The 15,951-nt window shown below is 35.5% G+C and overlaps 2 long non-coding RNA genes and 1 pseudogene across 4 annotated transcripts; 1 reads left to right on the forward strand and 2 right to left on the reverse strand.

Moving 5' to 3' along the window:
* Positions 1-1,884: 1,884 nt before the first annotated feature.
* On the forward strand, positions 1,885-4,236 carry LOC147489246 (uncharacterized). 3 transcript variants are annotated; one of them, XR_015201662.1, is made up of 5 exons: positions 1,885-2,090; positions 2,170-2,253; positions 2,577-2,635; positions 3,648-3,737; positions 3,975-4,236. It is a non-coding gene; the product is annotated as an uncharacterized LOC147489246 (long non-coding RNA). The 3 variants fall into 3 exon arrangements; XR_015201663.1 differs by lacking the exons at positions 3,648-3,737; positions 3,975-4,236 and adding an exon at positions 3,361-3,558; XR_015201661.1 differs by lacking the exons at positions 3,648-3,737; positions 3,975-4,236 and having other exon boundaries at positions 2,577-3,221.
* Positions 4,237-7,867: 3,631 nt separating this feature from the next.
* Positions 7,868-9,098, reverse strand: LOC147489247 (phosphoenolpyruvate carboxylase 4 pseudogene; annotated as a pseudogene).
* Positions 9,099-9,315: 217 nt separating this feature from the next.
* LOC147489248 (uncharacterized) lies at positions 9,316-10,209 on the reverse strand. Its single transcript, XR_015203247.1, has 3 exons — positions 10,093-10,209; positions 9,582-9,691; positions 9,316-9,505 (listed from the first exon to the last, which is right to left on the reverse strand). It is a non-coding gene; the product is annotated as an uncharacterized LOC147489248 (long non-coding RNA).
* Between the last annotated feature and the right edge of the window lie 5,742 nt (positions 10,210-15,951).

Consider the following 15,951-nt stretch of genomic DNA (forward strand, 5'->3'; position numbering starts at 1 on the left):
CTCAGCCTATGACAATCTCACACACTATCAAAACCCCGACGTGAAGATGCAAAAGAACTTTCTTGAGAAGATTAAGAAAACCCACTCATTGCTTTCGGTACTTTCGCTGAATTCTCTCTCGGCCACTAAAAGTTTCAATTTCTATATTTCTTTTTTACATTTTCAGGAAAAAGGATGCGAAAGTCTTCAATCTTATACCGTACGTAGAGTTCTTGCTTTTTGAAGAGAAAAACGAAGGTTTGTTCATACATCTTATTTTGTTGTTAATTACCATCTCATGTTTTATGTCAATTATGGGCTAATTGGTTAATTAGCACTTTATAATTCGCTTATAAAATTTGTACGTGTTTGTCTTTGCAAACCTTATGGGTTCATTTATCGCTCTTGCAATTCTCAAGTTGGATTTGGTTATAATCACTTATGCCAATCTTCATGTGCCTTTATCTTCATGTGTTTTATGTCAATCTTCATGTGCCTTTGTGGCTCTTATGCCTCTCTTTTCATCAGGCTTACCTCACAAAAAGGGTTCACAAGAACTTTAGATCTTTATTAACTTATATCCAATTGTGTAAGTGTCTGTTATTGTGTATTTGAATCACTCTGATTTTCAATTTTTTGTGTTTTATCCTTCTTCATAAGTAGTTTTCATTGACTCTTTTGTCGCAGGTCTTTTTTTCTTAGAGGGAGTTAATTGGATATCCAAAGGAGATGAGACACAAAGACAATCTAGAGGTTTACATGTATTCAAATAATCTTGCTAGACAATCTACTTATTTTTTTTCTTATGCATGTATTGCAATTTTTTATTATGCTGTTTTGAAACTTTTATGCACGACATGTTGTTTATTCCCTTGATTTAGTTCATCCCTCTCATGAAAAATTCCATGGATATTTAACCTTTTTTCTCTAAATGGTTGCAAGTTTTTAATGTTTGTTTGGTGGATTTGTGTAGATTACATATTGTATTTGTATTGGTCAATGTATGCGCAAAAAAGGAAAATGAAGTATATTTTTTTGAATATTACTTTGATATTTGTAGGACCCAATAACTAAATAGTAATACTAAATTTAAAAATTGTTGTTACCATGTGTAATTGGAAGATCAACCATATATGAACTAGAGTCACAGCCAGCCTAAGCAATGTATGCACGTGTTGCCTCTGCCATTTAGGATTTATCGCTTTGTTAGAAGAGTCGTAGTACCTTTGGTAAGAATTAATACATTGCACAAATATGCTATGTTGCTAATTGCTATGTTATTAAGTATTAACCTGTTAATGAGCTAAATACATATATCATTATTTCTGCACTTAAGATTTGAAAAGATTTTCAGGCTACATACTTGAAGTAATAGATGGAGTTTAAGATTCAACTATGTACATATTCTCATCATGTTGTATACAAATTAGGTGGAGCGACCATCATGACATAAGCAATTTCGCAGACATATAATTTTGATCTTTTGTATCTTTAGTCTAGCTTCTAGGAGTTTGCAATTTCATTGAATGCACCCACATTAGAACTATAAGCTATCTTGGTTTGAAACTGTTTTGCATTTCCAATTCTTTCATTTACTTTGCAATTACTGTGTACACCTTAGTGAATGTCCCATATCCGTATCAGTTTAGAATTTCAATAAGACCTAAGTTCCCTATTGTTCAATGTTACTATATACCGTAAGGGTTAAAACCCTTCGTTTCTCCAGACTTAAACCACAATTAATTAGACCGTGGTTCTCTTCGTTCTCTCTCTACAACTTCATCTTAAAAAAAACACTTTTCTCCTTGCGCGCTCGGTACTCTCGCAACTCACATGTAAGTTTCTCAATTTTTCATTTTTTTTTTTTTTTTAAATATATATATATATATATATTTACAAAGTTTCACTTCTTCTTCTTCTTGATTGATAGCATATGACTCAGAATTGGAGTCTGTGAGAATTTCATTTCCAGTCATGGCTTGCGCATTCATAGTAGCTAACTATCCCTATTGGTTTTACAGGGTGACGACGAAATTCTTCAGAAAGTGATTTAGATGGGATTTGACAGAAACCACTTCATTGACTCTCTTCATAACAGAGTACAAAACGAGGTATCTATAATCCCGATTATTGTAGATTTTTCTTTTGGTTTTTGCATTTATGATTGCTAACTCTTCATGCTCATTTTAGGCAACTGTTGCATATAATTTGCTGTTTGCCAAACGCTTTCGATCCACCTGCGGATATATTAGAGCTGGGCACTAGGAATCCACGGTGCATTGCTTTCTTTATTTTACTGGAAGCTAATCATTTTTTTTAAAAAAAATCTGTATATAATAGGTTAATCTGCTCAAAAAACTTTGTTAGATCACTACACAGGAAGACAAACATTTTTAGCTTATGTTCGACATGTTTCATACTTCATGCCATCAATTACGTCCTTGGGCTGAGGCGCTGACCATAGAAACAAATTAAATATCTCAATATTGATTTCTTTAGTTATTAATTTTAGATTAATTTGATATTTGTTGATATTCGACTGAAGGGTGGCTGAGGATAGAAGAGCTTAACCAAATAAACTTTGGTTTTTTATGCAGGCAGTAAAGCCCAGAGAAGAAGGATTGCCTAATGTAACTTTTGAATATTCATCAGCTAAGTAAGCCATTTTTGTTATCTGTGAAAGTAATCCAATGTATACAAATAGAAGCCAAAGAACGAGTTTGTAGTTCGCTTTCTGCCATTCTATTTAGCCTAATAGAGTTATTTAGATGTGTGAACAATTTCTTTTAAGGTGACACAACTTTTGGCTGGCGAATGGCCAGAGTCTAACAGGCTAAGCACCGCAAGCGCATCTCTGCTTTGCATAAGTGCAAATATAGTTACATACACGCCACAGTGAACAATGGCTTCACAACCTTTCGACACCAATTTGTTTTCTCGACACTTAAATGTACAAAATAAAAGGACACTAGGTAGGCAAAAACTGTAGAATATATCCAAATTAGATTTTGATCACCCTCAGTTACTCTAGATAGTTGATCAGTTTGTTGTTGCTGTAGAGTCTTGATGGCGATATAATAGATTGTGTTCTATCTCATCAACAACTAGCTTTTGATCACCCTCATCAACACGTGTGGGAACAATAAACCATGTTTTTTCCCCATATACCCCTCAGTTCTCTATCTTCTAAAACGCGATTAGGTATTAATTAGTGAAATTAAACCCAAAAAAGAACCTTTCGCTTTTCCAAACTTGCAAAACCCTTCGCCGGTCTCATGTTTTTTTTCACTTGAGAGTTTTTCGTGGTTGCACTTATTACTTCAACAACTGAATTTTTTACTTCAACACGTGTAGTGTTAATCTTTGCTCCACAATTTGCAGGTTGAGAGCTTTGAACTTTCTGTTTTCTGTGTGTTTTAGAACTTTCTTATTTGAATATGGTGTTGGCATTATTCATTTAACTTGAACACGGGAATGAATGATGATTGCTTAAATATTTCTAGCGAAGGGTTCCTTTTTCGGTGTGTACTTTACTTTGATGTGCATATGGGTTCTGCTCATTGATGCTTCTACGTTTCCGTCCCCACACACACACACACATTTACATTGATTGAATTGAAGTGGATTTGAAGTGGTGGAGATCTTCTACTTTGATGTGCTTGGCGTAGGATTCAATTGAAGGCAACACCCTACGTTTCTTCTACTTTGATGTGCTTGAATTGAAGTGGCGTTTGAGGTGGTGGCACTAATTTTTCATTGCAAGTTAATTTGTTTCCTTTTATAGTAAAATCGTGTTAATTTGAGCTGAATTTGATAACTTTTGGGTTGATAACTATAGATTTGAGTTGTGTTTGTAATATCTTGAAATGCTATGGAAGTTAAACTGAAGGTTTACCGAAGATGATGTTTTATTGTTAGGTGTGTGTGAATGTGCTGGTGGTGTTATGTGTTTGTGCTGGCTGGTGTGTAACTGTGGTGTTGCGTGTGTGCTGCAGGTGGCAGGTGGTGGTAGTGTGGTGGTGTTGGCAGGTGGTAGTAGTGTGGTGAGTGTGTGTTGGTTGGTTTTTGTGTGTGTGGTGGTCATGTGCGGTGGGAGGTGGTGTAGTGGTGCTGGTGTCTACTATTTGGTGTAGGTGGTGCTGGTAAGTGGTGATGTGTCTACTATGTAGTGGTGTAGGTGCTGCTGGTGCAGTCGTGTAGTGTTTGGTGTGTGTGGATTGATGTCTGCTGCTGCTGCCTCATGCATGCTACCTCCTGCAGATGTCGAATTACGCCGCTACTGCGGTGATGTTGTTCTTATTTACTTGCATTGCGGATCTTCTGCTTGCTCTTCTTGATGATGCTAATGCCGATGCCGATGTTTGCGCGATCCGATGCTTTATGTCGCTTCTTCGCTAATGCGAATCTGTCATCTTGCTGATCTTGATCTTCTTTGCCGCGATCACCGATCACAGATGCTTCTGCTGCTACCGATCATTCTTCGGCTCGCTGTTGTTGTTCTTCTTAATCGCCGATCTTTGCTTGCGTGTTGCTTGATATATCAAATGATGTTACCACTTAGCAGAATACCAGTTACCAAAAAACAATTTGGAGTTTGGCTGTGTGAAAAAGATACGGAGATTTTGAGATTTGGTATACCATGTTTCTATTTAAAGTTGTTATGAACAACAGTTATGTACTAACTTAGTTGCCCTGGTTTTTTCGTTATATTCAAAGTTTCAAATCTGATTGCTGTGAGAGTTGCACTCGATTCTTAGGTTCCCTTTTTTTTTTAAATAATATTCTAAGGTTCCTTTGGATTGGTATACTGTTGGTGTTTTTCTCCCTTGAAATCAAACAATTAGGTCATTTAGTTATAGAGTTTGTGAGTTAGACACACGGACTTATATTGTACGGCTAAGAAACCTGTGGATTGGCGCTGGAGCTATTATTCACCATTTTCCCGTTAGCACGAGTTGTATGATGGGTTTATTACACTTACTCAAACGCATCATTAACACAGAACACAAGTTATAACCAGTTGAATCCCACCCTACTCCACCAATCAAAAAAACTTATAAGAACTTCGATGCGCAAAAAAAAAGAATTGCTCCACTAGCCATGCGTCAATCGTACCATATAGGCAGACTGTCCTACAGTTCATACTATCACAAGCACACACACACTATTGGTTGATTTAAACAATCAACACAATTCAATAACAAATAACCTTTCTACATCAAAATATGTTAACAACTTACAAGTGCACTAAGATATTTTTGCACAATGTTTACCACCCAAAATGCACTAAGATATTACATTCCTTTCATTGAGCTGCCTTTTTTTGGAAATGCCATGCCATTCATTATGCACAATGCCTTTTTTTAATGATCTTATTTCTATGCACAATGCCATTTTTTAAAAATGATCTTATTTTGGAAATGAAGTGTTTGCATGCACATCTTTCTTTGCTATTTTTTTTTCTCCCTCTCATTTTATTTTAGTAAATGATTGCTCTTGGCCTATTTTACTTATTGTCTTAACTTAGGATGGTCCGGTATTGGATTATGAGTACCAAAAACAATAATGCAAAATCTGACATGATTAGGGCATTGGTATGTGCTATCGTGTACAACATTTAGAATGTGCTACAACTACGTGTTCTAATACTCTTTAGAAGATGAAAGTCCATAAAGCTCTAAAGGAGATACCTGGAACTTTGACAAACAAGGGACATAATAGGATGACTGGGTTAGTATATATACAATTGAAGCATATTGAGACACCCAATATTTCATGCAATTGGGTCAGATTGCTTGAAGAAACTCGGAAGTTGAATGTAGAATTGTTAAATGATTATGAATAGAATTGGGCGTGGAGTTCTTATTAAGGAAAAACAATAGAAAGACTGACTTTATCTTTTTGTAATGGTCGAGATGCTAGATATATTGTACTTAATGTAGTTGAAAGGTTTAGATTTTAGTATGATAGCAGCAGATCATATTAACATTACAAAACTTAGTGTATTCAAATTCCAAGAGATTTGTGTATACAAATAAATTATAATAAGCCAACAATAATGTTCTTGGTATCTCCATCACATCCAAGCTTCTAGAAGTGCATTGATGGAAATTTTAGAAAACATAGAGCTTCTGTATTTAGAGAAATAATCGGAGGCACTGACCTACTTGATAGTTGATATAAGCTCTGCAATTTGCCTCATTTCAAAGTGCTTTATGGATTTCATAGTACTTCTACCATTTCACAACCGTAACCTTATATGGATGAAGTTCATCTCAATCCTCAATTATACATTTCTTTATTAAGCCGTTTAACCAAATAACCTTATTACATCGACTTCAACTTGATGAATAGTTTGCCAACAACGAACTACTTTTCAAGACATTTTAATTTTTTTTTATGTTATCCAATTACCCGTTTTTTCCTTACTAAAAATGTTATACGTTATATTCACCTATTTCCCAAATGCTTTCAGTAAATTAGTGACACAATTTTTAAAATAAAACTGCTCATTACTAAATAAGTTGTTATTTATTAACGCATTATACTTTTCGAGTTACCTACTTCTCAAATCTCCATTTCCATTACACTAATACATATGTACTTTTGACTGGAATGCCACTCTATGAAATCCGTGCATGGATACTCTATGTACCATAAAAACAAAAGTTCGGCACGGATTCCATAAAATTATTATATATTGTAGCCCCCCTAACAATCATTGATCTCAAAGTACAATAATTAGGCAAAGGAAGAAAACTTTTTTTATTGGCTTTTACACTTAATTACTTGCCTATGGATAGACTTCAACTTTGCAACAACATTTAAGAGCTACACCTCTTCCTCCGAACACGATAGTAATTAACTATTGAAAATAATTTAAAAAATTGAATCAGCAAATACTTGAACATCACTGAACTCTCAGACTCTTCACAAAATACTATGTTGTATAGCAGTATGTGAAAGACCATTATCTTCTTTAGTTTCGTTACTTGTTTGCATCTTAATCAGTAACTCTTGGTGATTTTCCAAGTAATTCTTTGATTTTATATACTTGTAAGTTATGTTTATTTATGTCTAAATGGTAAAATCCAGCTAAATATTGTATAGTGATGAATTTGTCGCGAAGTCCCCAACAAACTACAATGAATATCATTAGTGGTTGCTAGATGTTAGTACTGGAGAAGTGTAAATACTCTCCATTGTTCCAACAGTTGGTCTGTGTAATGGTAAAATACAGTAGCATGTAACAATTCAATTGCTCGACAACTTTTCACAGACTACAGATACATTCAGATCTTACCAAAGCAAAAATAAAATAAAAATAAAAATAAAAAATAAAACCACGAGAATCACTGATTAGCGGCCGAAAGCACAAATCACACTTGATCTCACTCACTAACACACATTTTTACTATTAAGATTGTGCTAGCAGTATCTATATATATTACACTTTTTCTCACATTGTCAATCGTACTTTTATTCTATAAATCAATTTCAAAGAGGAAGCAGATTTTCAGATAGCAACGGCAGTACCAGCCCCAACACCAACACTACTTCCAATGCCGATTCCAATACCTCCATCGTCAACGGCAAAGTGAGAGGTGTAACAATCCAGTGAATATATTTGATAATAGTATGCCAAAGTACCAAAGTACCAAAGTACCGAAGTCAGAACCAACGACCACCAAAATAAAAATAGACGACTCCTAAACATACGCAATAAATGCATCATTTTAGACTATTAGATGAAAACAATATATGCACTAAGTAGTAGTCAAAGGTGTAACACATATCAATTTATTAACTGTGCCTATATTGCTAGTAGCATAGCCATCGAGAATCGGAAACAAATGCAACAAAATATAAGTTACTTGGTCAAGCAGTTTTATTTACAAATCATGTAAAGTTTGACAGCTTGCACTTCATCGTAATGCGTGGATATAGGGATGTCACTTTTTCCAAGTACCATCTCTATGAGATCTATAGCGGACTGGAAGAATGGCCATTCTTTGTACATTGCTTGCAAATCTTCGGTATATCCCTGCTCGCATGCACCCTTTAGGCCAGCACCAACACCAAGCCAAGCAGGGAGAACAAATATTGTCTGTGTCCATGCAAATACCCATGGTATTGCACGAAGATGTCCGATTCCTGTTGAATTCTTGCTTCGTGCTGGTCTGCTTCCTATGTTGAGGAAACCAAGCTCAGCTTGTGGCGTAACCTAGTTAAAGTAGGCAAGAAAGTCTGGGTTGTCATATACAATACTCCGATAATTGTTGCAACTGAATTTGGAAATTTCTTCCATAAGGTTACACCAATTTTCTTCTCTAGGGGGGATTGGAGGCTATAACCGAGTCAGACAAAAAGATATGTTTAAACAAAGGTTACAGAATTTCTAATTGAACGTGTTCTAATGAAGAGTGTAACGTTCAGTGGAAAAACCATTTGACGATTACTATAGACTTTTATATATAGATTCAAGAGGATGAAATAACCATGAACGAGGCGATTTTGAAAAGGTAAGACACATGCTATTCTTGAGCGTTAGCTAGCAAAAGAATTATCTAGTAGTATCCAAGTTACGCAAACTGCATGATGGACCTACTACCATTCTGAGAACCGTGGTTGGGACTGAATGGCAAGATACGTGGGTCCACCACCACGCCCAATACTTCCTCCCGTCCATGGAATAGTGTTACTTTGATGCCATACTCATTGCGCGGTAGCCACAACGTCCTCTTGGGCTTTGTACGGTTCCCACGCCAAGATGAAGCGGTCAACATCTTTTCCGAATCTGAGTACCCAACCATTACCCGGCCCACAATAACCCGATGGAGTTCTGAAGTTTCATATGGCCTAGACAAAATTATCCCATTTATTTATGATGCGTACCTCTTGTTGTCCATTGTGGTTTTTTATGATGTGCTCCCGATAACAATCAATTGCTAACAACTTTCTGATCACTGAACCAGCTCCTCTCAAGTCCTCGACGGTTTCAAATAGAGGGACCACTCTCAACCTATAAGCAACCAAAGGGGTCAGGGTACCTGGATAGAGCTGGTTGGTCTCCCTTTCCTGAATAGAGCTACTTGCCTGCTGAGCCAAAACGACTCCATAGCTACTGGCCTGGATAGAAGAGCTGAGACCTTGGCTGGTACTCGATGTTCTTGTAGCTAGAAAAGGCAACGAAGTTGATCCAGAGATGTGATCTTCTCTCGCGGAGGAAGCACTCAATTCCGTGAGGCCTTGCCTAAGAAGCTAACTTTGCATGCGATACGAGCATCGGGCTTGTTGGCATCCGTCGTCGATTCCAACCGCCCATCATCACCCGAAAGTTCAAATCTGTTGTAGGTTGAGTATGCATGACCTTGTGATGTGTTGCTTGAAAGTCAGTGTTAGGGGGTGGAATTATACATTCCTGAATTTTTTGCTGAGCAACCTTGTTAGCTGTCGGACCCAGACCTTCCACAAATTGCAACAGGCTCTCCTTGTATCCATAGCCGCCCATCCTTCCTTTGTCAATCTGTAGAGTCTCAAGAATGTAATCACCATAAACTTTTAGGAACTAAATTTTTTTCACAGTGATAAAGAAGACTTACGCGCACAATAGATTTGGAGCAAGTGGCTTCCTTTGAAATTAATCACTCGGTTTCATTTAGGAAAGATTTAAAAGGCCTGTAACTTGAACGCGGTTGTCCTTCTCTAGTTCCTGGAAAAAAGTAAAGGAAAAGAATAGAAAATAGAAAATCCCATGGTCAAATTTATATAACAAATCTAACGGCATTTTAGTATATTACATTGATTACATAAAAACAAAAAAGGTATTTTTACATTTGATATAATATCAGTTGGATGGTTCAACTTGCACCCTACATACTAATTACTATACATACTTTTTCTCTAGGAGTCTACTGAGGGCAGATGCTTTGATAGTCATAGAGTGACACAAAAAAAAGTACGTTGTGCCAAAATTTTAGCAGCAAGTCTTCTATACAAATATAACTTTGAGTTAGTAAACAGTATATAAGACGTACTTGAAGTGTTGCGTGGATAAATTTTAAGCATATGCATGGATGAAATTTGAATCACCATATCAAGAATGTGGCTTACCGTTTGATGCGACATTGGAAGTCATTCTACTCAGTCTACCTACTGTATTAAGCTCAGGTTGCAATGTAGAATTTAAACTTCTGGTTTCAAACTTGGGCTTTCTGCCATGTCTTTTTTCGTCAAAATTAGTTACTCAAGGTTTCCGGGCTTCGCTTCGAGGGTTCGAACCACCGCTAGCCGGTTAGTCTATAGTTTGAGCCCCAAAACTCATCGCATGTTTTCGTAATAAAGGTAAGCAGGTATTTTAGGTAAGCAGGTATTTTAGGCAACATTCTTTGTCAAAAATGACTAAGAACTGTTGAGACTAAATAGTAAAGCAAGCACTGATGATTTGAAGAAAAGATGGTGTTTTGAGCATTGAAAAGCATCGCATTCTCAAATATCAAGAAAACGTCATGCTATAAGTATTCAAATAATTAATCAATCACAGTCCAACTATGCTCCCATAAACTCAAATATGGAAACTGAGTCATGTTTCACTAATTAGATATCACAGGATTCGACTAATAATCGAGGCATAGGGTAAAGATCTTGGAATTTATGTTAACCGCACTGAGTGGACTACTAAGACACTGATTCTAAGAGATTTGTAAGCTCCTTGCTTTGTTTTTTTCTTTCATAGTCATGAAATCCATTGGCTCTTTAATAATCTCATAGTATCCCTCAACCTTCCAAAGCAAGAAGTCCGCTATAAATATTATTGAACTTTGACATTGGGGGAAAATAAATCAAGTACAAACCTCTACAGGATCAACTGGTACAGCGAAGATCTCACGTGTCTTTCCCGAAAAAGAATCCAAGAAGCAGAATACTCTCATGAGCGAGCTATGCCCAAGTATTACCTTGAGTTTCATTAATCAAGGATTTATGTTCATAAATACTAACCTCTGCAGTATCTCAAGAACAACGCGCAACGTTCTTTTCTCTGGCATCTGAGGTGTCGGTCGCTCTGTTGATGGTTGACCTGATACAGCAAAAACTACGTTTTACATAGAGACTCATTGTTACAAAACATTAGCATAGAACGTGTAGAATTTTACATATTTATGGCAAAACGAAGCTCACCATTGTTGCCCAAAGGGATTTTCATTCTCTACCCTTTGGAGTTCCCCGCAATAGCAAATGAGACTCTGAGCAAAACCTCACCGAGGACATTGGATTGTTAACGCGTCTAATTGACCTTTCTGGCCAAAGAGCAAGTGAGCTGTTCAAGGATCTAGGTCTATAGGACAAAATTTGAAATACTTAATAAAGCATTGGTAAGATCTGCTTGCAATAGGTAGAAGCCATGCTTGAAGTACAAAAAGTAGAGAGAGAGAGAGAGAGAGAGAGAGAGAGTACCTGAGTGCAATGTGAGAAAGAAAGGTAGAGAGTGCACCAATGACCTGTTTAATAACAATATGCAATAAAACTCATAGAAAACAATACAAAATAGACAAACTCCTGAAAAAATTCCTATTTGAAAACATCATTTGCACTGAAACGCCGAATGAAAATATATTAATTTAAACAGTTAAAAACATCTCAATATCTCAATCTTCAGATTATGGCAAAAAAAATATGATGCCATGAGAATATAATTGAAAGCGCAGAGAGAGATGGAGATTACCTGAGAAAGAAGTAGCGATATGGGGATCGGAGAGAGGAGTTCTGGTATATACCTGAGATGGTCGAAGCACTGAGAGGTGGAAGGAGAACCCAAAAGGTTGTGAAGCTTTTCACAATTAAATTCTAATCTCGAGAAACGAAAGGTTTGGATCTGAAGGGTTTTTCACATTTAAGAATTTGATTTATATCCCTAATCTCACGTGGAGGCAATTGTGACCCTCGATTTATACCCCAAAAAGCGAATCCTTGCCGCAAGTCAGGAGTTGTGTTCATTGTCAAATAAAATTTAATTATAAAAATAATAATAATAATAAAAGAAAGAAAGAAAGATAAGACGTCCAACCACAAAGCCTTTACATCTCTTATCAAATGTTGTAGAATGACTATAAATGGAGAAGCACGCTGAAAGAAACAACATGATCAACAAACTGAAAGAATCAATTGTAGGCATATTATCACTACGTATGTGTGCTGTGACATTTTTTTTTTTTTTTTTTTTTTTGAAATAGTAATTGATGGTATTGGTATAAATGAATCCTCATAAAATCTGTAGGGAGAACGATAGCTACAAATAGAATAAATTAATGAGTTTACCATAGTTCATAGTTAAGAAGGTGGTTAATCGATTTCCTACAAACTAAAGAAAAGAGTGTACAAACCAACTCACACGCTTTGGTGGCACTATTGTAACCCTTGATTTATACCCCTGAAATTGAATCCCAGCCGCGAGTCAGGAAAGTGAGTTGTTTTGTTAAGTCGGCATCCCTAACTTTCGAATAATTAGGATATGAGTGGGAGCTTGGGGATTTATATTATTGAATGCAAAGATCTGTTGGAAGAAAATCGATCAAGAAAGCAAATGACAATAAGAATGCTAGTAATACCATAAAGAGAGGGGTGGGCATTTTACACATATATTAGTTCCACCAAAATTATCAAAGGAATATATATATACAACTTAAGCCGGGTCATTAAGCATAGGAGGAATATATAATATAGTAAAGGGTGCATCATACACAAATCATCTATCATGGATAATAACATTTTTCAAACTCTAATACTGAAAAAGAAACATGTAAGAATATGTTATGAGGAATTTCATTAAGAAATCAACAATTTAAAAAGAACAACATTATTCAGATAAACTCAAATTCCCCTTAAGTCTTGTTAACTTGTAACATCCGGTGGTCTTATGAGGATAAAACTTTATTCACAGTTATCTTGTATCTACATTGGCATGTTCATTGCAAATGAGAGCCGTGAAAAATATTTGAAGCATGGGAGAAGTCGAAACCACAGTGCTATTATGAAAGCGTTATGCACAATTACCATACACAGGCAGAAATCTTTAGTAAGAAAGTGTGTCGAGAAGAAAATTGAAATGATACCACATTAGCAGGAATCTCTTTCCTCATAATTTTGTCAAATCTACATATAATGTATGAGAATTATTTTACTTTATAGCATATGCTAGAGTTATGGTAAAATGTTATTCTTGATACAATTATTAGATACATCTAACGTTAGCAATAACATTGAACATCACAGTATAAGAAAAAGAAAAAGAAAAAAGCTTACACTGTGGGAGTATTCTCAGCAGGAAGTGAAGTAGCTGCGGCAGCTTCTTCTTCAGAAGCCATTGGTGAAGAAGAAGAAGAAAAAGACAAATGATTGCTTATAACCCTAACTCTACTCTTAAAGGGTTTGAAGGGAACGGGGGTTTATTTTATTTCCAATTCGTTGATTGTGAAGACCAAAAGATTTATCTTTGATCGGTTTCCATAATTAAGACCGGAAATAACCAAGGGTTTGCACACAAAGGGTTTTCACAATTAAGACATTTAATTAATTCATAATCCAACGTGGCGGCATGGTAACCCTCAATTTATACCCCCTCAAATTGAATCCTAGACGCGAGTCATAAACCGAGCTGTTTTGTTAAGTTGATATAAAATACTAATTGATGTGACCTATAGTGTTAGGTCAAAAAAGTTCACATGAATGCTATTTAGAGTATCTACTTTGAAACCTATCTGGGAAATGTATCATAAGCTAGGCACCTAGGTTAATTGTAAATTAACATTCTAAATTGAATTAGCTTAAAGCACATATTCTAAGTCAAGTTAGTCAGGATAATAGCGTCTAGCTATTGCCTCTGTAGGATTTGGACATTTTCAAAATCTGGCAGATCAAGTAGGTCTTGAAGGTTCAACTCTTAATCAAGGAACTCTTTCTTTAATGTGCATCACAGATTTAATACTTCAAATATATGGTACTAAGTCATGTTAATAAGTATATGAACAACATTAAGAACTTTGAACGCGTCTAAGCTTCACATATTAGAAAACAGTAAACTTAATTTTAGCATTTAACCTTAAATCCTTAATCAATAAAATTAATCTATCAAAGAAGAGCAACATTGACCTTAAGTTGTTATCAAAAGGTGTGTCTAGACTGGTGTGATATATTTCTAGTGGCAGTACACACTCAAAATATTAGTTGAAATATGCATCACTATGAGTACTAAAACTATAACAAATATGTTGGCAATGAATAACATTAGTCATAGCATCGGCGAAAGAACATACACACCAGCAAAGACCCTCCACACGTTGAATTATTTGCTCATAAAATCAACCTATCTTCTTCCTTCTTGGGAAACCTTGGAAACACAGTTCAAAGAAATATAACAATTAAATTACATTGAGGCTATTGGGCTGAGAAATACTTTCCAATTAATTTTCATTTGTATAAACGACAACATCATATGCACACATGAGTTTGACCAAAAAAGAAGAACCCAAATCTTACCAAAAAATGCCACTTTCAATGGTGGTACGGTTAACTCCAAAAAACTGCTTTATGAAGAACAATCTTGAAGAAAAAAGAAAAGAAAAGACGACTAAAAATGATACGTTAAATATTTTGTGAATGTATTAATCATTTATCTTAGCTTATTCCAACTCGAGGAAGTTCAATACTTGACCAACTAACAAAATGCTTTAAAAAAAAAAAAAAAAAAATGCATCCTACTTTACCAATCCTTCTCAACACTTCACATATAAATACACAATAACCTCAGTCAATCATCAACTTCATAAAAAAAAAGGAACAAATTTAGAAAGGGGTGTATCCATATATTTGAAGGGGATTTTCATTGGTCCAAAAAAATTTACCAAATTGGGCTAAATCTTAACACACACAATTATGCAGTAAGAAATTAAGTTTATTACAGAGTCCAGGGAACAACATGGATTAACAATTTTCTTTTTTAGGAGGGGAAGGTATCAAAAGCTAAAAGAGAACAAAGTGGTAGACATGGGTAGTTGGAGAATATTTCAATTCAACAGGAATGTATATACAATATTAGTATAATTACCAAGAAAATCTTGAGAAGATTTAGATGAAATTCAATTAGAAAATACCACCAAGCAAAACCCAAACAAATCTACCAATTATTAAGCTTTGTAGCCTATTTTGTATGGACTACACACTCAGAAACGGTGTTTAGCCGACTAATTGAAAGGGTCGTTAAGAAATGACAAAATAATCAACATGTTGGGTTGTTACATTTCAATGGCATAAATGTTGGAAGCATATCAACATCCTTATGGGTGTTGCTTGCGCCAAAAACCTGTTAAAGAACAGTATGCAATAATTATTCTAGATAGCCTTTTTAATAATTTGTAAATGGACCTTTTTTTTTTTTGAAATATCATAAGTACATTTGAGAGGCTAAAAAACTGTCTTTCATTACCAAATACCAAGGGGAGGTCCCAAAACAACTACGCGAAATGTCATTAACAAAGAATTTGTCCACAAAGTTAGAAATGTGGTAAAAACAAACAGAAAATGTGGTATCACCATCACCAAGGACCAAACATAAAAAAAAAAGGCAGAAGAAACCGATTTGTAGTAACCACCAACCAAGAAGAAAAGAATCCATTGTGGCATCAATGTCACATGAAAAGGATTGAATTGTTCAAACTAATAACAAAGCAAGGGAAAAAAAATTCCACCGTCTACGGTATACCTCAATTTCAAGAATCTTGTGCCCTTCAACGTGAGTAGTAAACAGAAAAATGTAATGACAACCGTGAAAACACGCTAACGCACAAAGTTGTCTAAACACACAACAAATCTAGGAGGAAAAAACACACTCAAAGGGACACCTAGACTTAAAAGGTAAAGAGAAAGAAACCATAGCTACCCTAAAGTTTTAATAGAATCGAAACGTAATGTAAAAGAATT

The sequence above is a fragment of the Coptis chinensis genome, chromosome 7 (assembly GCF_015680905.1).
Source record: "Coptis chinensis isolate HL-2020 chromosome 7, ASM1568090v1, whole genome shotgun sequence".
NCBI lineage: Eukaryota > Viridiplantae > Streptophyta > Magnoliopsida > Ranunculales > Ranunculaceae > Coptis > Coptis chinensis.